Source organism: Pristis pectinata, chromosome 12, assembly GCF_009764475.1.
Source record: "Pristis pectinata isolate sPriPec2 chromosome 12, sPriPec2.1.pri, whole genome shotgun sequence".
Taxonomy (NCBI): Eukaryota; Metazoa; Chordata; class Chondrichthyes; order Rhinopristiformes; family Pristidae; genus Pristis; species Pristis pectinata.
Window position 1 is genome coordinate 20,099,053 of NC_067416.1, and position 23,281 is coordinate 20,122,333.

The following is a 23,281-nucleotide window of genomic DNA, read 5'->3' on the forward strand; positions in this document are numbered from 1 at the left end:
GCATCGCCATCAGTAGGGTCAAGGTGGACCAAAAGGGCCCAGTTCTGTGTTGTATGATTCTATGAATGAGTCAGCCTGTCACCAGTGGCTCCTATTTGGTTAAATAACATTCTTAAAGACCACCTGCTTCTCTTCCCTTTCTAACGAAGGCTATATCACTGTAAACTGAAGTTACATACCCAATATAAATTACAGGTGCCAAGATATATAATATTAACAAGTTGTGGCATATAATTCATCAAAACAAATACTTCAAAAAAGGTTTAAAATCCAAATGCACTCTTAACACATTTTCAAATTTGACCTGCAATTTTCACGCCCAACAGAATTGACTGTTGGACAGTTTTAGCACGGCGAATCTCAGCCATGTTCTCTATATTGAGGGTAAAAAAGATTGTAATTGGTTATCAATTTTTAGAGTCATAACAGCATGGAAACAGACCCTTCAGCCCAACTCGTTCATGCTGCCCAAGGTGCATTCCCCGAGCTCATTCCATTTGCCTACGTTTATCTGATATCTCTCTGAACTTTTCCCATTCATAAATTTTACTGATGAAAATTCAATGTATATAAATTTTGCAGTTTTGACACGCTAGAACACAGCTAGACAGACATTAGGCATCCAATCAAAGGTTATTGATTTTATCAGTTTCTCTTCCAAAAAAAAGCCCAGGATTATTATGGTTTGCTGTTATCCAGCATCTTTACTGAGTACTTGTCCAAATGGCTGTTTCTTGTGCTCACGTGGACAAACAGTGCAGACAGCCTACGTGATAAAAGTGCAAGACACTGCTGGAACGAATAGCAACCTTGGCCAAATTTACTTTTTCTATCCTTGTAACGAAATCAATTGTAACAACTGGATTGGCACCCAAAATAAGATCATCCAACTGCTCAGCATAAACAGTAGAAACATGTGGCATCTTATAATCTGGGTAACTCAAGTTCCAAATTGTTAAAGTAGTCCTATCAAAGGAGAAACTACAAATTTCCGCATAAATGCCAAGAATGCAACTGCTTTTACTCAGATCCTTTCCTTAAAGGCATGCTCTGCTATTAAGAACAATGAATGTGATCGCATTAATATGTATAAAAAATTCTTAAAGATACGCAAAAGGCTTTCCACTGGCTTGAAAAATAAGGCCATTTCCCTGGCTGTGTAGCCTAAAACTGGGGGTCATAATCCCAGTAATAGTATTGACAATTCCCCACCGAAACAAGGAGAAAGGTCTTAACTCAAAAAGTTGTGACTCTGGAATTTTCTACCTTACTGATTGCAAGTGTTCAATTAATGAATACTTTCAAGACTGTGGATGACAGATTTTGGGCACTGGAAAAATCAAGAATCCTTTAAAGAAAGCATTTTGGGATGTGGGTATGGAGGGGGGGGGTGTGGGGAGGGGGCAAGACCAGATTTATTGTCCACCCCTGATTGCCTTGACCAAATTGGCTTGCTAGCTATGGCTCTGGAGTCACAAATAGGAGAAAGATACATCCAAGTGGCATGGAGAATTGCGAGTCTCTTCATTAGGAGCCTTACAAAAACAGAGGAGTGCACCACTCCCTATATTACCCATTTACCCTGTCCCACCATGGGTTACACTTTGGCCTAATGAGCCACTTTAGAACCCACTAAACTGGAATGGAAATAAGCAATCCTTGACCCAAAGAGACTCCTTAAGATAAAGTTTACTGTTACGGACTCAGTGAAAGTCCCTTTAAGATAGAGTGTGTGTGTGTGTGTGGGGCGTGCTTACGTCAATAGAAGATAAAGGACGTAATGACATGGTTGAAGAAGGCAGAAGAAGAAGAAGGAGAGAGAGAGAGAAGGGAGAGAGACACCAGCCTGCTTGTTTTCTCTATCGATGGATGAGAAACAATAACTGTGTTTGCCACTGAAACCCATGTATGGAAGTTGGAAGTAATCCGGTGGAGTTCACTTTGTTGCTGACCTGTAGAAGGAAACAGGTATTTGTGTGTGGACGACCACGGTTCGGATGCTTTCGGGGTGAGGAAGTCACTACCGAGTAAACACTGGAGTGTCATTTGGTTCCATCATGAACATTTGGATTTCGTATGTACTCTCTCTATATTTTTCTACATCTACATCTTATCTTCAGACAACGGTGGTTGTTGAAGAAGCCCTTGCTCACGTTTCACCTTATGGCTTGTGGAACTGAACTTTAAGAACCATTCCGGAACTGGGAGTTTTGGACTTTGTCACACACACACACGACGAGTTTAGTTTTGGGGTTAACGTTCGAGGTTTAACATTTTTGAATTCTAACATACTAACATTTTTACTTTTATTTTATGTATTATCATAAGTAGTGATTAATAAATAGTTTTTAAACACTAAATCATGCTCAGTGTGTTTCTTTTGTTGCTGGTTCGTGACAAAATTGGGGGCTCGTCCGGGATAGTTTCCCAAGGTTAACGAGATTCTTCTGGGATCCAATCCAAAGATTAACGAGTGTCGTCTGGGATCGTTCCCCAGATTGACAAAATTTGTTCGGGATTCAATCCAAAGATTGTTGAGGGAGGTCTGATAAGTTCTTTTTAATTGGCTTGTGTGTGTGGAAACCAGCAGCAATGGATATTAAGGCATTTTTGGAGTCACCAACCCAAAAGGGATTGGAGGTGGCGAAAAAGGATGATCTGATAAAGATTGCTACAAAGGTTAAACCTTACAGAAGTAAAGCAGTCTATGAGAAAGGCAGATATTCAGAGACTGATAGCTGGCTATTATGTGGAAAAGAAGGTGTTTGAGAAGGAAGTGTTAAAACAGTTTCCTGGCAGTGAAATAGCAATTTCTGAGGCACAGGTGCAGCTGGCAAAGATAGAGGCTGAACGAGAACAAACCCAGTTAAAGATAGAGGCTGAACGAGAACAAAAGAAATTAGAAGCTGAACGAGAGCAAACCAATTAAAGATAGAGGCTGAACGAGAGCAAAAGAGATTAGAGGCTGAACGAGAGCAAACCCAGTTAAAGATAGAGGCCGAGCGAGAGAAATTAGAGGCCGAACAAAAGATAACTCAGATGAAGATAGAGGCTGATCTAGCAATGAAGCAGATGGAATTGAAGAGGATGGAGCTGGATAGTGAGGAAAAGGAGAAACAGAGGCAGCATGAGTTTTTCATGCTTGATGATGGTTTTTCAGCCAGCAGGGAGGTTCGGTTAGTCCCTCCATTTGAAGAAGATCAGGTTGATCAGTATTTCCAACATTTTGAAAAGGTTGCTGTGAGTTCAAACTGGCCAAGGAAAGGATGGGCTCTTATGGTACAGAGTGTGATTAAAGGTAAAGCTCAAAAAGCTTATTCTGCTTTGTCTGCTGAGGATGCAGCTGATTATACCAAGGTAAAACAAGCTATATTGAAGGCCTATGAATTGGTACCTGAAGCTTATAGACAGAAATTTAGAGACTTGAGGAAATCTGCAGATCAGACTTATATGGAATTTGCCAATGGAAAGAGAATATGTTTTGAACGATGGTGCCTGGCTAAAAATGTAGATGGGGATTTTGATAAATTGAAAGAATTGATACTGGTGGAGGACTTTAAAAGATTGTTCCAGCTGAATTAACAACATATTTAAATGAAAAGGCAGTGGAAACTTTACAAGAAACTGCTAGGTTGGCAGATGATTATGCTTTAACCCTAAATCCAAATGGGGACAACCTAAGACCTTTCAAAAGAGTTACAAGGACAATCCAGGTAAACCGGAGATTAAATTGGGAGGTAATCAAAAAGGAAAAGATGAAAAGAAGCCAGGGCTGGAGAAACCTGTTGAGCGTACTTGTTATTACTGTAGGAAACCTGGCCATGTGATATCTAATTGTGCCCTTTTGAAGAAAAAGAAAGAAGCTGTGCCCAATGCTTGCTTTCAGGCAATTAAAAATCAAAAAGGTTTAGGAGATGCTGTTAAAGATCAGTCCTTGCAAGAGGGAAAAGCGGAAAAGTTGGAGGAGGTGAGAAAAGAATTCCGTTCGTATGTATCAGAGGGTTTTGTTTCACTGAATGATGAGTCACCCCAGGTGCCAGTGAAAATTCTTAGAGATACTGGGGCTAGTCAATCTCTCTTGCTGGACAGTGTTTTAAATTTTGGTGAAGAAAAGTGACACTGGTGAGGTAAATCTAGTGTGAGGCGTTACAGATGACACCAATGTCTGTCCCTTTACACAGGGTGATTTTAAAGTCAAAGTTCGTAGAAGGACCAGTCGAGATAGGGATAAGACCTAGGTTGCCAGTGGAAGGAGTTTCTTTGTTATTGGGAAATGACCTTGCAGATGGAGAAAATTTGTTCTGTGGTACGGTTAACAACCAAACCAAGGATTGATGAGTCTGAGAATGATCCAGATGTTTACCCATCATGTGCGGTGACTCGAGCTAGAGCTAGAGAATTAGCCAAGACAGACAGTCCGGTGCAGTCTGATGTGGTTCCTTGTGACAGTCCTAAACAGGAAGAAAATTATGATGCCTTATCTGAGACTTTTCTGTCTTCACTGGAGGATCAACATCCTTATAGTGAGCCTGAATTTAAAGATTTGTCTTTATCGAGGAAGGATTTATGGTGGAACAGACAAAGGACCCTGAGTTGACAGAATTGAAAGAAAAAGCACTCTCATGTGAGGAGATTGAAAAAGTTGCCAATTGGATACTATGTCAAAATGGAGTGTTAAGAGGAAATAGAGACCTCCTCATGTTCCTGTTACTGAGGAATGGGAAGTTATTCATCAGGTTGTTGTTCCAAAGTTTATAGGGATGAGATTTTAAACCTGGCCCACAGTATGCCTTTGGTGGTCACTTTGGTGTGAATAAAACTGTAGGGAATATCTTGAAACATTCTATTGGCCTGGTTTGAGAAAAGATGTGGTGATGTTTTGTCGAACCTGCCACACATGTCAGATGGTAGGTAAACCAATCAAAAACCCCCTGTGGCTCCTTTGAAGCCAATTCCTGCTTTTGGGGAGCCCTTTTCAAAGGTGACTGTGGACTGTGTTGGTCCATTACCAAAGTCTAAGACTGGAAATCAGTATTTGTTAAACCATCATGTGTGCCACTTCTAGATTTCCAGAGGCAATACCCCTTAGAAATATTAAGGCCAAGACGGTGTCAAAGGCTCTTGTAAAATTTTTTACCTTGTTTGGTTTGCCAAAAGAAATCCAATCTGATCAAGGTAGTAATTTTATGTCAAAAAATTTTTCAACAACTAGTCTATGAGCTGGGAGCAAAGCAGATTGTATCATCTGCATATCACCCAGAATCTCAAGGAGCTCTGGAGAGATTCATTCTACTCTCAAAAATATGCTGAAGACTTATTGCTTTGAAAACACCAAGGATTGGGACGAAGGTATCCATTTACTTTGTTTGCCGTTAGAGAATCAATCCAGGAGTCAATAGGATTTAGTCCGTTTGAGCTTGTATATGGACATAGGGTGAGAGGACCTTTGGCGTTGTTGAAAGAGCAATGGGTTAATGAAGAAGTGCACTTGAGTCTGTTGGACTATGTCTAAAAATTTAAAACTCGGTTGGAGAGAGTCTTCCAGCTAGCGAGAGAGAATTTGAAAACCAGCCAGATAAGAATGAAGACATATTTTGATAGACGTGCTCGGCTAGGACATTTGCTGTGGGGCAGAAGTTGTTGGTATTTTTCCCTAGTCAAAATAATCCCTTGCAATCTCGTTTTTCTGGACCCTATGTTATTGAATCTCGAGTGACTGATCTAACATATATAATCAAAACACCAGATAGACGCAAGAAAACACAACTCTGTCATGTAAACATGCTAAAACCTTATTATGAGAGGGATTCAGTTGTGGCCTTGGTGGATGATGTAAAGGTTGTTTCTAGAATGCCTGATGTTGATGTTGAGGAAAGGCCAATTTAGACCAAATATTGTTCCATCGAAACTAAAAAACCAAAATATCATGGAGAACCTTGAAACGAAGTTGGTCCATTTACAAGTTCACAAAAACACAGATGAGAGAATTAATTTTAAAATTTAAAAATCTGTTCCTAGATGGTTCCAAACAGAACATCGATAATTACCCATGATGTTGATGTTGGGGATGCAAAACCAATCAAATAACACCCATATCGAATGAATGTGGAAAAAAGTAACTTGTTGATCAGGAAATAAAATACATGTTGGAAAATGATATTATTAGACATTCTACTTCAAATTGGAGTTCGCCCTGTGTTATTGTACCTAAACCTGATGGAACTGTTAGATTTTGCACAGATTACAGGAAAGTGAATGCTGTAACAAAGTCAGATGCTTACCCTATTCCTAGGGTGGATGATTGCATAGACAGAGTGGGAAAGGCAACATTTCTTACAAAGATTGACCTATTAAAGGGTACTGGTGTGTTCCATTAACAGATAGAGGACGGGAGATTTCAGCCTTTGTAACCCCTTCTGGATTGTATGAATACAATGTTTTGCCATTTGGAATGAAAAATGCTCCGGCAACATTTCAAAGAATGATTAATTCAGTGATTCATGGGTTAAAACATACAGATGCCTACATTGACGACTTAGTGACTGGGAATGATACATGGGAGGATCACAATCTCTGCGTTAGAAAGGTTGTTTGAAAGACTTTCCAAGGCTACCTTACAGTTACTTGGCTAAAAGTGAATTTGGCCATGCCACTGTGACGTATCTTGGTTATGTTGTAGGTCAAGGCAAGCAAGCTCTGTTCAGGCAAAAGTTCAAGCGATATCTGAGTTCCCTATTCCACAGGTACGAGGACTGTTAGAAGATTTTTGGGAAATGGTTGGATATTACCGAAAATTTTGTAAAATTTTGCTGATATTGCTCTTCCCCTAACTAATCTTCTGAAGAAGGGAGTAAAGTTTGTTTGGACAGATTCTGTCAAGAAGCATTTGAGAAGCTGAAAGCCATTTTATGCTACCATCCTGTGCTCAAAACACCTGACTTTGAAAAGCCATTTTCATTAGCAGTAGATGCCAGTGATGAAGCTGCAGGAGCTGTGTTGTTGCAGAAGGGTGACCTTGATGATATTGACCATCCTGTAGCTTACTTTTCAAAGAAATTTAATGAGCATCAAAGAATTATTCCACCATAGAGAAAGAATTACTGTCGCTTGTTTTAGCCTTGCAACATTTCAGTGTATATGTTTGCACTGCTCAGAAACCATTGACTGTGTATACAGATCATAACCCATTGGTGTTTCTGAGCCGAGTCAAAAACAAGAACAGAAGGCTGTTAAACTGGAGTTTAATTTTGCAAGAGTTTGATCTCATGATAACTCACATTAAGGCAAAGATAATGTGATTGCTGATTGTCTTTCCCGATGTTAAATGGGAAACATGTATCTGTACTAATCTGATAATCTGTAGTTGTGTAGCATGATAATTATTAACATTACTAACTGTATGCGCGGTTAAATTTTTCTTGGGAAAAATTTTTTTTAGGTGGGAGGTGTTACGGACTCAGTGAAAGTCCCTTTAAGATAGAGAGTGTGTGTGTATGTGTGTGTGGGGTGTGCTTACGTCAATAGAAGATAAAGGACGTAATGATGTTGTTGAAGAAGTTAGAAGAAGGAGAGAGAGAGAGAAGGGAGAGAGACACCAGCCTGCTTGTTTTCTCTATCGATGGATGAGAAACAATAACTGTGTTTGCCACTGAAACCCATGTATGGAAGTTGGAAGTAATCCGGTGGAGTTCACTTTGTTGCTGACCTGTAGAAGGAAACAGGTATTTGTGTGTGGACGACCACAGTTCGGATGCTTTCGGGGTGAGGAAGTCACTACCGAGTAAACACTGGAGTGTCGTTTGGGTTCCATCATGGAACATTTGGATTTCGTATGTACTCTCTCTATGTTTTTCTACATCTACGTCTTATCTTCAGACAACGGTGGTTGTTGAAGAAGCCCTTGCTCATGTTTCACCTTATGGCTTGTGGAACTGAACTTTAAGAACCATTCCGGAAACTGGAGTCTGGACTTTGTCACACACCACACGACGAGTTTACTTTTGGGGTTAACGTTCGAGGGTTTAACATTTTGAATTCTAACATACTAAACATTTTTACTTTTATTTTACGTATTATCATAAGTAGTGATTAATAAAATAGTTTTTAACACTAAATCATGCTCAGTGTGTTTCTTTTGTTGCTGGTTCGTGACATTACATTAATAGTATAGTTTGCAATAGATATTCTAAGGGAATCAAGGGATATGGGGTTAGAGTAGGATAATGGTGCTGAGGGGAAAAAAAAGTCAGCCATGATCCTCTTGAAATGCAGAGCAGGAACAAGGGCACTATGGCCTACTCCTGCTTCTGTTCCTTATGTCCCAATTTTTGCATTACTGTTGTAGTACCCAAAAAACTACACCCAATCATCTGTTATTATCTGCCAACTGCTTTACTCTTCCATACGTTATAGATTTATAAATTGTTAATTAATGAAGTACGTGCCACAGTCAACATCAGAACATATGAGAATAAACAATGATGAACAGAAATAAGTCACAAAGTCCTTCAAATATGCACCGCTATTCATTAAAACCAAGGCTGATCCCATAACTTTGGATTCAATTCCCTGATCCCAGAATTCCAAAGGTATCCAAAAACCTTCCTTCATTATTCAATACACACAACAACAGCAGTGACATACATTTAAAGTACAGAATTCCAAATATTTGTAATGCACGAAGTAAATTCTTAACTGGAGATTGTGTCCTACTTCTGGACTCCACCCTGTCAATCCCTTTCAGAATCTTCACCGAGATCACCTCTTATTCTTCTATACTCCAAAGAGAATGGTTTAATCTTCCCCAATTTCTTCTCAAAAAGTCAACTTGCTCATCCAAGGAATCAATTTTGTGAAAAAATAATGCAGCACCTCCAGAGACAAATATATTCATTCCTGGGTGCAGAGAATAAAACTGCATTGGGTACTTCAAATATGGTCTCACCAAACATTCTATGCAGCAGGACTTTTCTTAGTCTTATGCTCCAATGTTTGCCATGAAGGCCAATATGCCATCACCTTCCAGAGTGTTTCTGGAACAGTACATGCTTGTTAACTTTTTGTTTCATGAACCATGCACACCAAGAAACCATTGTACATCAGATTCTAGATTCTTACATTTTAATTAATATTTTATTGTTCCTTCAAAGAACATAACTGATATTTTCCCTTTAATGGTCCACAAGTTAACCTGCCTATAATATTTGCACTCTGCAAATTCCTTTCCCAGCATTTTCTAATCAAAATTCAGCAACAAAATAGTCCACCAATCTGCAAAATATCTATTATTCCACTCATGTTTTTCTGTCTTTTATCCAGTCTTCAATGAGTTCTGATCTCCCTCCCTGTGAACCTTTACTTTGTGTGTAGTACGTTATCAAATATATTTTGAAATTTCAGGCACACTACATCCAGTTGTTTCCTGTTATTTACCCTGCTAATTAGTTTTCCCAACAAACTCTAATGTTTCACATTCCATAAAATCATGTGGATTCAAAAAAATCATAATTAGGCACAGTATCCTACTGTGACATTCTTAAATGTTTGATTCCAGGATTTTTTCATAGTTATTTTTTCCTCATTTTCTTATGATATAGGAGGCCATTCAGCCCATCAAGTCTGTGGCTATTCTCACCAATCCCACTCCCCTACAACCTATTCTCTCTCCCATGCCCATCAACAACTCTGATTTTCCTGCCAACTCTCAACAGTATGGGTAAATTAGAATAGCCAATAATCTACCAACTAGCATAGCTTTGGGATGTGGGAGGAAACCAGAGTACCCAGGAGAAACTCACATCACTGCAGGGAGAACATACAACTCCACCTAGGTCAGGTTCAAACCAGACTGCTGGAGTGTACAGCAGCAGCATTAACTGCTGCAGACTGTACGTCTATCCCAACAAGTGACATTAGATTTATTGGTGTACAATTCTTCATTTTCTTGCTCCTTTTTTCTTGAACTATGGTTTTTTTTACATTATAATCTACTGTGACTGTTCAGAGTTCCAACTACCTTTTTAGTACCCCAGGATGTAAAATGTCAGTTCTAGGGGATTTGTTGGCATTTGTCCACTAAACTTCTTCAGTATTTTCTCTTACTATTAATTACTTCAGTTCCTCAAGTGTTATCACATCCTTAGTTTTCATAATTCCTGGTATGTTGATTGGGTCTCCCTACTTTTCTTAGTTCATTAATGGGATGTGGGCTTCACAAGCTGAGCTAGCATTTATTGCCCATCCCTAATTTCCCTTGAGAAGATGGTGGTGAGCTGCTTCTTGAACCACTGCAGTCCTTGAGGTGTAGATATACCCACAATGCTGCTAGGGAGTAGGTTCCAGGATTTTGACCCAAGTTCAAAGTCAGGATGGTGTTTTGCTTGGAGGCAATATCCAGGTGGTGGTGTTCCCATGCTCTTGCTACCTTTGTCCTTCTAGCTGGTAGAGGTTTTGGGTTTGAAAGATACTGTCTAAGGAGTCTTGGTGAGTTGCTGCAGTGCATCTTGTAGATGGTACAAACTACTGCTACTCTGCATTTGTAATGTACTGAGTGAATGGTTGTGAATGAGGTGCCTATCAAGCAGCATGCTGTGTCCTATGAGGTGTTGTTGAAGCTGCATTCATACAGGCAAGTGGAGAGTATTCCATCACACTCCTGTCCTGAGCTTTGTAAGTGGGGAACAGGTTTTGGAGAGTTAGGAGGCAAGTTACTAGCCACAGGATTCCTAGCCTCTGATCTGGTCTGTAGCCACATTGTGTGTATGGCTATTCCAGTTTGGTTTCTGGTCAATGGTAACCCATAATAAACACTATAATACCCCAGCCACCAATTTTAGATTACAATTTCTCTGTTAGTATTGTGCATATGGTGGTGGAACAAGCTAATTTATTGAAATAATCCAGAGACCAAATTCCAATTAATAATCTGAACTTTACCACAAATTGACACAAATTATTGTAAAATACTCACCTAAAATTCACCAATGTCCTTTAGAGGAATAAATTTACCTTACTCAGTCTGCCCTACCCCACAAGATTGACTCTTATAAATGCCTTCTGAAATAGCCTAGCAAGCCACTCAGTTCTCATCATCTTCTCATGGGATAATAATTGCTGGCCTTGCTAGTCATCCCCAAATCTGGAGGAATGAATAAAGAAGTGTTTTCTTTTACTACACCTTCTTTTGACATAGTTTTTGTCTTGAAAAGATATCTCTTGCCAGTCACGTTCTCTACCTTCTCCACTTGTTGTTGATTCCTAATGTTCCCTACGCTGATGCTGGTGATTCATCTCATAGTCTAATACAATCCTACAATCAGTGTGTCTGATTGATTTAAAGTGTGTAATATTTTTCCAATAACCTGCTGGCAACGAAAAGGCACATTACAGTACGACTTGCATGATTAAGTTAAATGCTGATCAATTTTTATATTTGTATACTGACATGATTTTAGCAAAGTCTCAGTTATATAAAATGCACAAATTACATGATTTCAATAAACCATCTGTAATTTCCTTTTCTAGGTTTCAAAAGCATTAGACCTTGTACAAAGGGAGAACTTTACCGAATACAAGATCTTCCAGCCTGGAACAATTCTAACAGTGCAAGTGCGCTGCAGGTTAAAGTTAATTTAAAGGGGCCAAAGCACAATGCACAATGTGAAGGAAGAATGAATGAGTTGTGTTTGCTGGGGATAGATGAAGATTAACAAGAAGACTGAATGTGCAGCTGCTGTTCTCCAAGTTGCTATAATTCCGAGACTGTAAGTTTGACATGATAAATTGCAGCATTCTTTCTCCTTCTGTTGTTTTGAAACATACAAGGCAGTAAACTAAATCAAAAGTGTCAGTTCGATGATCCTTCATCAGAAGTGAAATGTTAACTCTTTTCCTCTCTCCACATATACTGCCTGACATGCTGAGAATTTCCATCATTTTGTATTTTTATTTAAATTTTACAGCATGTGCTTTTTTAAATGCTTTTCACTTGCTTGAATGTTGCTTTACACTCTCAAAACCTAAACTTCTTTTAAGTGCTTAAAATTACTTTCAGCATAACTTAAGACAAAACTCTCATCCAATGAAAACATTGTAAAATAAGTATCAAATACTTTTACATCACTGGCATTGTTGTTTTTACAAAGAAAAAGGAACATGAAAACTATTAAATGCAGAGAAATGATCAGTGTCATTGATATCAACGGGGATACAAATTTATGACAAATGCTTTTATGACAAATGCAGTGAAGTCTCGAATAGAAATTAAGAGTATCAGCAGGCTTCGGGTCACATGGACTGTTTGTGTTCAGTCACAAACGCCATCGTTCTTTTCCAGCATTGGAAGTGATGCACTAATCCTACGAAAAACTGTGGTGATTTATAACATTTTTTGTGGTGCTACTTAACTAAAGACGATGCGCCACGAGGACAGAATCCCTTGCTACTAAAAGGCACTCCATTTCTCCAAGGCCATCACAACATATAAATTTAAGTCATTTATTAGAGGACACCGTAAACATGTCCTAAGTGATTTGGAAGTTTAGTTAAAAATGCAAGAAATCGAAATTTAGAACGACCTTTCTTTCTACAAACACTGACCTGCTGACTGTCTCCAGCATTTTTATTTCAGACTTCCAGCATCTGCAGATTTTTAAAAATATTTTCTTCACCAATTGCTTGGATTTTTGAGGATGAAGCTCCAGTTTACGAGCTTAAGAACTGCCTACGATTGTTATTTCAATTTGTACAATTCGTTCCACTCGAAAACAACTACTTTCGTGGCTCCCACTGGACGGTCCTTGCTCGGATTTGGAGCTGCCCAGTACGAGCAACTTCACGGGAAGAGGGCGGCGGAGGAGCCCCGAGGCCGCCCCACGTCCACCTAACCTTGTTAGGGGCGGCAGACGCCGCCGCCGCCGCCTGACCCGAGCATGACCCCTCCGCTGCAAGCCGACTGGTCGGTTGGACGCGCGGGAGCACCGCGGCCGACTCCGATTGATCCATCCGAACGTCAATCACGGTCGCCCAGCAGGTTAGGCTGCGCTACTTCGTTTGAAAGCTTAAAAAGTGGGGGGGAAAATGACATCCCATCGGGGATTAAGACTGGGGAACCCGCCGCTGCTGCTGCTGACAAATAAATCCCGTCCCCCTTCCTCACTGGGATGAAGGGAGAGATCAGGCAGCGGCGTCGTTGCTGGACGCGCTCGTCACTACAACCGACGGAGAGTTAAAGGGCTGGAGTTGACTGTCCAACCGCCGCAACGCTGACAGCCACGGATCCACATCAAACCGAGCAGCCGCTCTGATGGGAACGCTCCCGAGCTCGGTGGCTGCGCCTTTCCCGGGGCTGGTCCGGTATTTTAAATCTCAGCGGTTTGCCTACCTTCCGATGTTACGTCTACTCGGGACACACCGACCGCCGTACCACGCCGGCCGAGGACGCCCGCGGCGCCGTGTTCGCGGTCGGCCGCATGGTGGGTGCGGGCCGAGCGATCTAACGACACCCTCCCGGTTTGAACGTCTTTACTTTCCGCCGAACCCTCGCCAGCAGCCGAACAAAAGCCGGGGGTCAGGGTTCGGCGAGGGGAAGGAATCAGTGCGACGGCTTAACGGGTCCCTACGGAAACTGTCACCCTGGAAACGACGGGCCCAATGACGGCGAGGAGGGTGACTGACGTACGCGCGTCGACACAATGAGCGGAGCCTTTGGGAGTGGCCGCAGAAGGAGTGAAATCTTAGTTGGAGAATCTACTTGTTATACACTTTTCTTGTTAATTTTGGCGTACATTTGGATTGCATGTTTTGCTTCAGCCGGCCATGGTGATAATATTGCATTGCTCATCTACTCGCTTAAAAGGGAAACAGTCGTGAGTATAAATGCTGTGTTGCTTTTCTGGCTCTCTGTTATACTCATCTGAGGGTGCAAACATTTTGAGAGGGAACCAGCATTCAAGAGGTATGATCCATGCTGAAAGCCTTGGCATAAAATGATCTTCTGCCATGGAAGTTGCAGCAGGCACTTTTTAGCAAAAGGCAGTGTAAAGTGGTAATCCCAGAATAATTCTCAATGTCAAATACTGATTGTTGTAGTGATTACTGGATAACGACGTGACAGGGGAGGAGAGGGACATAGAAGATTGGGACATTCATTGGGAACATTCATATCGGAGCCGGTTCTGCGATAGTAACATCCTGCATAAGCCACACTGAGAGTAACAATGCAGATGGACTTGTAAATTTCAGCCCAACAATTTAATTTTAAGTCCTATTTAAATTGCTGCACCTGATCCCATTCACCCACTGAAAGCTCCAGTTCATTTCAAAGTGTGTGGTTTCACTTAAAAGAATCACAATAATTGTATACTGAATGCACAAGGTTAATAGTGAAAAGTGGAGTGGGTATAGAAGTCCAGTCACTGGCTGTTAGCATTCTCTCTAGAAAGAGATTAGAAGTCTAGTAATTAAGAGTTTTATGGGAGAGATGTCCCACTTTTGGTACAGGATTAAATATACCATGATACATTTAAATAGAAATGTAAATTGTTACTCTGGTAAAATAGCTAGAATGTGGAATATGCTACCAGATGGAGGAATTAAGGCAAAGGGGCAGGTGAAAGAATACATGAGGAATAAAACTTGTACCATTAGAGAGAATTGAAACAGAAGCCATGCTGAAAGGGCAAGATAAATTAGCAAGTTAATGTTGAAGCACAAATTCTGACATTGTTTAAGCCAGCTGGTCCAGCTCTGTAATATCAGAAATTTTTCGGAAAACATTCAACAGGTCAAACACCCTATGTAGAAAGAGAAACAAAGTTAACACTTCAGATTGAAGATCCTTCATCAGAATTGGAAAAATGAGAAAACAAGTTCACTTTAAGGGTGAGGTAGAGAAAGAACAAAGGGGATCTCTGATAGGGAGAGATCTTGTTTGCCAGGGTGATTCCAATGTTTACAGGGCCATCTGGTTAAAAGTTGAATCAAGGCTGTCAAGGGGGAGAAAACAAGGTGATGTGTAGAGCTGAGAAATGCCGATCAAAGCTGTTGTTGAATCTGAAACTGAAGACAGTATGCTGGAAGTGCCCAGCACATCAGGCAGTGCCCATAGTGTAAGGAAAATCCAGGGTAATATTACAGATGGATGCTTTAGTAGAACTGGCCAGTACTGACATAAACAGAAAAGGCAAAATACAGTAAAACTCTGATAATCCAGCATGCTTAGGGCTTTGATGGTGCCAAATTGGCAGATTTATTGCATTATTGGATGTACATCTATTAATACCATGACACTCTTTCAATTCCTTTTTTTTAAAACATGTTACACAGTATGATACATTTTTCAAATTAACCAGGTAAGTTGAAAAGGTTGGGGAGTGGAGAGGGAGCACAGCAGACATTACCTGATGAGCCAGATGCAAAACCATCAGGATTTTTGAACAATACACAGAAAGTGCTGGAGGAACTCAGCAGGTCGGGCAGCATCCATGGAGGGAAATAAACAGTCGATGTTTCGGCCTGAAATGTCAACTGTTTATTTCCCTCCATAGATGCTGCCTGACCTGCTGAGTTCCTCCAGCACTTTGTGTGTATTGCTCCAGATTCCAGCATCTGTGGAATTTCTTCTGTCTCAGGATTTCTGAAGTCAGATGATGGATTATTGGAGTTCTAGTGTACCTGAAATTGCTGAAATCAATATAGAGAGCCAAGGCTGGAACATGTTCCAGGTGGAAAATTAAATGCTGATCCTCAAGCTTGTGTTAGGCCTTGTTGGAACAGTGCAAGAGGCCAGTCAAGTTGGTCAGTGGGACAGAGAATTAAGTGACAGGCAACTGGAAGCTCAGGGTCACCTCTGCAGATCGAATAGAGGTGCTCCACAAAGCAGTCATTTAATCTATGTTTGGTTTTTCAAATTAGAGAAGACCATATCATGAACACTAAATGCAACACAGCAGACTGGAAGAAGTGCAAATGCATCACTGGTTCACCTAAAAAGACTGTCTAGATCCCCCGATGGGAGGGAGTTGTTGCATCTCCTATAGTTACATGGGAAACTGCCAATAAGAAGGAGTCATTGTTAGAAATGAAAGAGCAGATCAGGGTTGCAAATGGAAATGAATACTTCAGAATGCTGAAAAGGACAGAGAGGGGAAACATGTCTGGTGGTGGAAACTCATTGAAGGTGCTGGAAATTTTAAAAGGATGAATGATTGAATGCAGAGCCCGAAAGAATGAATGATGATCAGGGCAATCTTGTCTTTGCTCTGCTGGGAGGAGAGGGTGAGGCATAGGAAATAGATCAGAAGTGGTCAAGAACTGTCAGCTATGGACGAGGCGAAGCCAAGGTTAAGAGAAAAGAAAAACATCTCAGGAGCACCTGAGTGGAAAATCTTTTCTGATGACAAGCCATGACAGAGACAGGAACTAGAAGGGGTGGCACAACAGCATTGCTGGTAGTGTAACTGTCTCAACTCCAGCAATCTGGATTTGAATCCTGACCGGTCCGTGTGGAATTTGCACTTTCCCCAAGGATGTGCAAGTGCTCAAATTTCCTCTTAAAAATGTGCTGGTTGTTAGGTTTAAAGGCTACTATAAGTTGTCCCTGTTGTAACTGGATGATAGAAAAATCAATGAGGTATAAATAGGTATGTGTGAGAGAGAATAGGAGCAAGGAAGTAAATGGGGGAATGTGATTGCTCTTAGAGCTGGCATAGACTTGATGGGCTGAATTACCTCTTCCCATGTTGCAAAGAAATATGAAATGGAATCCGTGCAGAAAGCATGATGGAAGGAAATTTTGTTGAGATCTGTAGGATTATAATAGATAGTTGTGCTAAACTATCCCTTGAAATGGAGAAAGAAATTCAGAAAGAGAATAGTGAAATGGACCAGATAGAAGTGAGAGGATTGTGGAAACTGGCAACAAATGAGGAAAAAAAAACACAAGTTCAGGATGTTAACACAAGGGCAGTGGAGCTGAAGGTTTTGTGCCAGAGCAATCCAGGGGCCATTTCATGCAATTGCAATGTCACATCAGTATTGGGAAAATTAAATTGTAAATGTGAAGATGCGGTAACCTTCTGCCTCACAAATTCCCAAAAATTGATGATGTGCTCTCCCATCATCCTACCAAGTCACTTACCTGTTCATTTATATCAATCTATCCAAATTTCTTTAACTTGTCCCATCAAAAATAATACTGGGTGGATCAAGCAATTTCAGTAGAAGATATCCCATTTGCCCTCTCAGGTGAGTATAAAAGATTACATGACATTATTTGTGGTTGCAAGTGGAATTCTCCTGTTGCTTTGGCTAATAAATAACTTTTTAAAAAAATAATCATATTGATTACATACTCTAATCCAGAGGTTTTCAACCCGTGGTCTGTGGACCCCTAGGGGTCCGCAGCGGGTTGCCAGGGGGTTAGCGAGCAAGCCAAGAAAAAAAATGGAAAAGCGACCTGTTACAAAGACGTAGCTTACTTGCTTGCTCCAGTTTTCCACTATTCAGAAAATCAGCCATATCTATTTTATCTGTTATAGGCAACAATCTTAAGAGACTTAGATGGCGTTCCCTTCTGGTAAGCTGCCGCTTAATATTCAATTTGTGTAGTCAGTAGTGTTCACTACTCACTACTATTCTGTTGTGCACTGTAGTGTTAGCAAGACCGAGTGACATTGTTGGTGTGCCTTAATAATATTGCTTACTTACCGTGCATTTACGCCACAGTGACGCACTGTTAAACGAAAAGTGCGCAAGCGTGTAAATTTTAGATTAGTTTTGATAATTTTGTTTATCAGTAATAGTAATTAAACTGTCCAGCATGTATTGCTGAGTATGGAGAAATTTCTGAAGAGAAAAGCTGACCAGAAACTGGAAGATTCTGATGATGAAGGGGATAAGGGTGACAGAAAGAGAAAACAACGCAAGTACGATCCAGAATACATTTCATATGGCTTCATCGCAGTGGGGACAAATGCGGACCAACCTCTGTGTTGTGTGTTTGCAAACACTGTCCCAATGATGCAATGAAACCAGCGAAATTGAAGCGCCATTTAACAACAGTACATCCAGATATTGCCAGTAAGCCTAAGGAATATTTTGAGCAGCAAAAGGAGCTGTACCTCAAGCAAAAATGCAAAATGACAGCCTGCGCCACTGTAAATGAGAAGGCTCTTCGCGCATCACATTTGGTAGCATTATGAACAGCACGTTCCAGAAAGCCTCTCACAATTGGAGAAGAGCTTATACTGCCTGCAGCAGTAGATATGTGCGAAGTTGTACTGGGAAAAGAATCCAGTCAAAAACTGAAAGCCATTCCACTGTTTGATAACACAGTAAGCAGAAGAATTGGCAATATGGCAGAAGATATACAGAGCCAGCTGATAGCACATCTTCAGCAAGTCAGATTTGCGATTCAGCTTGATGAAAGTGCTGATGTTGCCAGTGCTGCGCAGTTGTTGGTTTATGTTCGATATTGCTGGGAAGGAGAGGCTTTGGAAGACTCTGTTTTGCAAGGCGCTCCCAGGGCGTACAACTGGTGAAGAACTTTTCCATATGCTTGACACTTTTTTGTACAATCGGCATTGGCGTGGACACAGTGTATTGGAGTATGCACGGATGGTGCTGCCGCAATGACAGGACGGAAGTTAAGTCTCGTTGCACGAGTGGAAGAAGTAGCTCCACATGTAGCAGCAACCCACTGCATGATTCACCGTCAGGCTTTGGCTGCAAAGGATATAGATGAAAATCTTGCGGATGTGTTTTCCACGTGCATTAAAATCGTTAACTTTATCAAAGCCAGGCCGCTCATTGTTTGTTTGAAAAGATATGCCATGAAATGGAAGCCGAGCATAAGCATTTATTGTTACATACAGAAGTCAGATGGCTGTCACGAGGCTGCATTGTGCAGTGTGTATATGAATTGTGAGATGAACTGCTCATTTTTCTAAATGAGCATAACGGATCATTGGCACAGTTCTTGACAAATGAGACATAGGTTGCCAGATTAGCTTATCTTGCAGATATTTTCAACATTTTGAACAGCTTAAATCTATCATTGCAAGGACCTAGCTCAAATGTTCTGAAAATGCATGACATAATCAATGCATTCCAGAAAAAACTCCGTATCTGGAAGGAAAGATGCAAGCAAGGCGTCTATGATATGTTTCCGTTGCTGGCTGACTTTCTGACAGTGAACGAGACTAAGACAGAGGCCATTGCGAGCACCGTTTTGAACCATATTCAACAGTTGTCACATTATCTCCATGAGTATTTCGGCGACAATGACACGAGCATGTTTGATTGAATTCGAAATCAGTTTGAATGCATGCTTACTGATTTAACTGGACGTGAACAAGAAGAATTGGTTGAACTGTCATCTGACAGGACTTTGCTCTTGCAGTTGAACCGAACATCACTGTTGTCATTCTGGATAGCATGTTCCCAGGAGTATCCACTACTGTCCAGCAAAGCCGTCAATGTTCTATTACCATTTGCAACCACTTACTTGTGCGAAATAGCATTTTCTGCAGTCACTGCCATGAAAACCAAATACAGATAAAAACTGAATATTGAGGATGACATACGCATATGTTTGTTGCACATACCACCACGTTTGGACAAACTCTGCAGTGCAAAACAGGCATAACCTTCACGTTGAACTGAACACTGAAAGACACCGCTGGTAATTATCGGTGATTGAAATAGTCACTATTTCAATAGGGCCTACGTGCAGTAATTGAAGTGTTGTATGCATGAATTATCGATTGATTTTGTGGGCTTTGGGGGTCCGCCATCTACAAGGACATGTTCTGGGAGGCTGCAGCATGAAAAAGGTTGAAAACCACTGCTCTAATCAATATGATTATATTAAAAAGTTAGTTAGTTCACTATATCGGCACAACATTGTGGGCCAAAGGACCTGTACTGTGCTGTAATGTTCTATGTTCTATTTCATTGTTCTTTTTCCTCTCTGTGCTGTCTGGCTTCTCTTTTCCTCTACATTAAAACACACAAATTAGAAATGGGAGGAAAACAGGTTGCTGCATTCTGGGTTTTGAAATTCCTTAACAAATGATTCATTTGATGTTTACATGATCACTACGAGGAAATGTATTCAAATTGTGTGGTCATATCAGGAACAAAATTGAGTACCTTCAGTTTGTTTGTCAGAATCTTACTACACACAATGTAAATGTTAAGGGATTTAAGTAAACATCTACAATGGCAACATGATCCTAAAGACTTAAGAAATTTTAATAACGTGGCTCTTGGTGTGAATTAAACTATTTGTGCAATTATAAAGAACTTCTTAATAGCCTCATCTTTGGACAGTTATCTACTATAAATCCAATTGCATTATTTCCAAATTAAGTTTTCTCTAATTCATTCACAGAATGAGGATATCATTGGCAATGCTGGCATTTATTGTTCATCTTTAATTGCTCTTGAACTGAGAAAGCCAGTTAAGGGTCAACTAATTTGGTGGGTCATAAGATACACATCAAAGGTGAGTATGGCAGATATCATTCCCTGAAGGAAATTAGTGAACCAGCTAAGGTGTCCAGTCCTGAAACAGTTACTATTACCAAGACCAACTTTAAAGTGTTGTAAAGGTGCAACAGTGCAGAAAAGTAGACTGTTTAAAGCAGGAACAAGGAGCATTAATGCATTTCATTTTTCTTCTTTAAAGAAAAAAGGTCAAGTTCTGGAGTTTGCTTCTCTGGTTAATTCTTAGGGCCTTATTATCACTGTTCAAGATTGTGGTTGGATAGATGATGAATGGATTATGGGTATGGGATGTTTTTGGCCTTTTAATAGTTGAACTATTCCATTTTAATTTGAAGTAAAAAGACTAGGGTTTAAAGTTGACATTTATAATTTACAAATGTTTTAACATCCTTAGTTTCATTCAGCATTACTTTCTCTGAACAGTTTTCCGCACCCTCTTCAATTTTAATGCTCTGCTTCGAAGGTTTTCCTTTTATCAAGGACACCACAGAAAAGGCTCATGGAGCTTGACAAAGAGTAGTCCTGTTTTTGAAAGCATAAAGATTAGAATTTATGATAGAATTGAGAGCTTCCAACAATTTTAAAAATAACACATTCTCATGAGACTGGAAAGCAACATTGACTCAGGTGTTACTTGGAGAGATGTGCAAGAGTAATAACAAGACTCTTATCTTCCTTGAAGTGATATGTTTTTTCTACCTTTCTTCACTACCTTCAGTGACCAAACCTAAATTAGCAGGTTTAAGACCATTCTATCATTTAGCTAATTGGAATTTTAATCAATTCTGCTACAATTCTGTTGGAGCTGACTACTATCAAATCACGTTTCCTTTACTGACAACAGGCAAGTTATCCTGTTAAAAAACTTAGATTCTACTCCAGAATGAGTATGGGAGGGAGAAATATCAAATGCAGGTTAACATCTCGCCTATTCAAATGCTACACAGAGGTAATACAAATTCTTCTTTGGCAGTCCCTTGGGATCAAGTATAACTTCCACTCAGGTTTTGTGGATTCTGTGGTGACTAACAAGGCCAATTTGGGAGCCAGAAATGAGATGGTTGTTGGCAGAATGGGTAGTTTGAGGTGTACTCCTTGTGCTGTTTATGCAAGGTTTCTGTATGCCCCTTCTCCACTTTTGAGCTCAACAACTTCACTCTAGCCTCCTTCCATTTTTCATCCTAACCCCCATCATTATCCTTTTTCCATTGTGCTTATCTACTTTGTTGATATTTACCTCAACTACCTCCCTGTGGTAGCTGATTTCACATTCAGAGACCAGTCTGTTTAATCTTTCCAACTAGGGCATAACTTGTATCACTATCATTCTAATTTATATCTTTTCCACTATGTTACTACTTTTAGATTTGAGATTGGAACAGTTCACACTATTCTTAATATGTTCCAATCAAAATGCTCTACAAACTAATTTTTCTTCTAATGAAAGCTCACTGATCTGAAATCTCTTTTCCATTGATGCTGTCAAAACATAAGTACTTGCAGCATTTTCCTTTAATCAATGAAGCATATTAGTATAATATTGGTTTTCCTTGCAACACTCCTTGGTCTTAACCACCAATTAAATATGCAAATTTTATTATTATTTTTCTACTTAGTCAAAATTGTTCAAGTAGTGAACGATTATGGTCCCTAGACCAGTCTTTGTAATAAATATCCAACACATCTGAAAGCATAAAAGACCCAAGAACAGCACTGCATACACCAATGAAGTAGAAATCCTCCCCAAGGGTGTTATAATCACAGATGCCTGTTGCTTTGCTCGGTGCAGGATAACTTGGGCAAAGAACAAAAACATTTCTGGAATAAACAAAATAACAGGGATCTAATTTTTTTAAAATCAAAATTAATTAAAATTCAACTAGACAAGTTGCTCTTTTTTCAGTGTAAAACTGTAAAGTCCTTTGGATGTGTTGGAAAAGGTGACAACTTCCAAGATTCAATCGTCATCTAGTGACTAGAAATTAATCCTTGACAAAAACATGATAACAATAAAAACCTAGGGTACCTGCAAAAATAATCACAAAATCAAGAGCAAAAGTACTTAAAAATAATGAGTAATATTTAATTACATAAAGACCATCTTCATAATACTTAAGATTTAAAAATTTCAATGTTTTATAAATATATAAAAACTGATTCCAAAACAAGACTTCATAATGTTATTGATGGAACTTTAAATATTTGCTGTAATCATCATTACTGAAACCCAGGAGACACTTCTAAAATCTTTATATCTTAATTTTAGCATGAACAACATTAGAAACACTGCAATTGGGCTTAACAACCACAAGCTGGATAGTGGGAAGTTGGTTGGAAATATCCAATGCATGCTACTTCAGGGACATACACAGGAAAGCATGTACACGGACAAGATCTCTATTGATTAGAATATTCCCTCCATCCTGCTAGTGCTGTCTGGTTTTGAATGAGCAACCTGAAGAATCATACCACACCATGTGCCAACAGCTTTAGGGAAAAATAGGCTAGAGAAAATACAAATCCTGTTCCAGGTCTCTCATACTTTTGTCCATTTGCATTTTTTTTTACATGTGATATTTTCCAGTTTCATGTTTTACTGACAACTCAGGGCAGAAAAGGTGGACCAAGCAATGGAATTAGAACACTGGCAGCATAGAAAATGCAAGATGAGGAAAAACTCACTGGTATGTATTTTTAGATTTTAAAATATAATGTAATTTGGCTATTAGTTATACAGGATAAAGCTTTTCTTTCAAAAAAAAATTAATTCTGA

The 23,281-nt window shown here is 39.8% G+C and overlaps 1 protein-coding gene across 1 annotated transcript in view; it reads right to left on the reverse strand.

Annotated features, from left to right (window-relative positions):
* Positions 1-13,851, reverse strand: part of LOC127576502 (zinc finger protein Pegasus-like) — a 29,371-nt gene extending 15,520 nt beyond the window's left edge. Inside the window, exon 1 of the mRNA XM_052026982.1 lies at positions 13,382-13,851. The gene's annotated coding sequence lies outside the window, so the exon portion shown is untranslated. The remainder of the gene's footprint in view (positions 1-13,381) is intronic.
* Between the last annotated feature and the right edge of the window lie 9,430 nt (positions 13,852-23,281).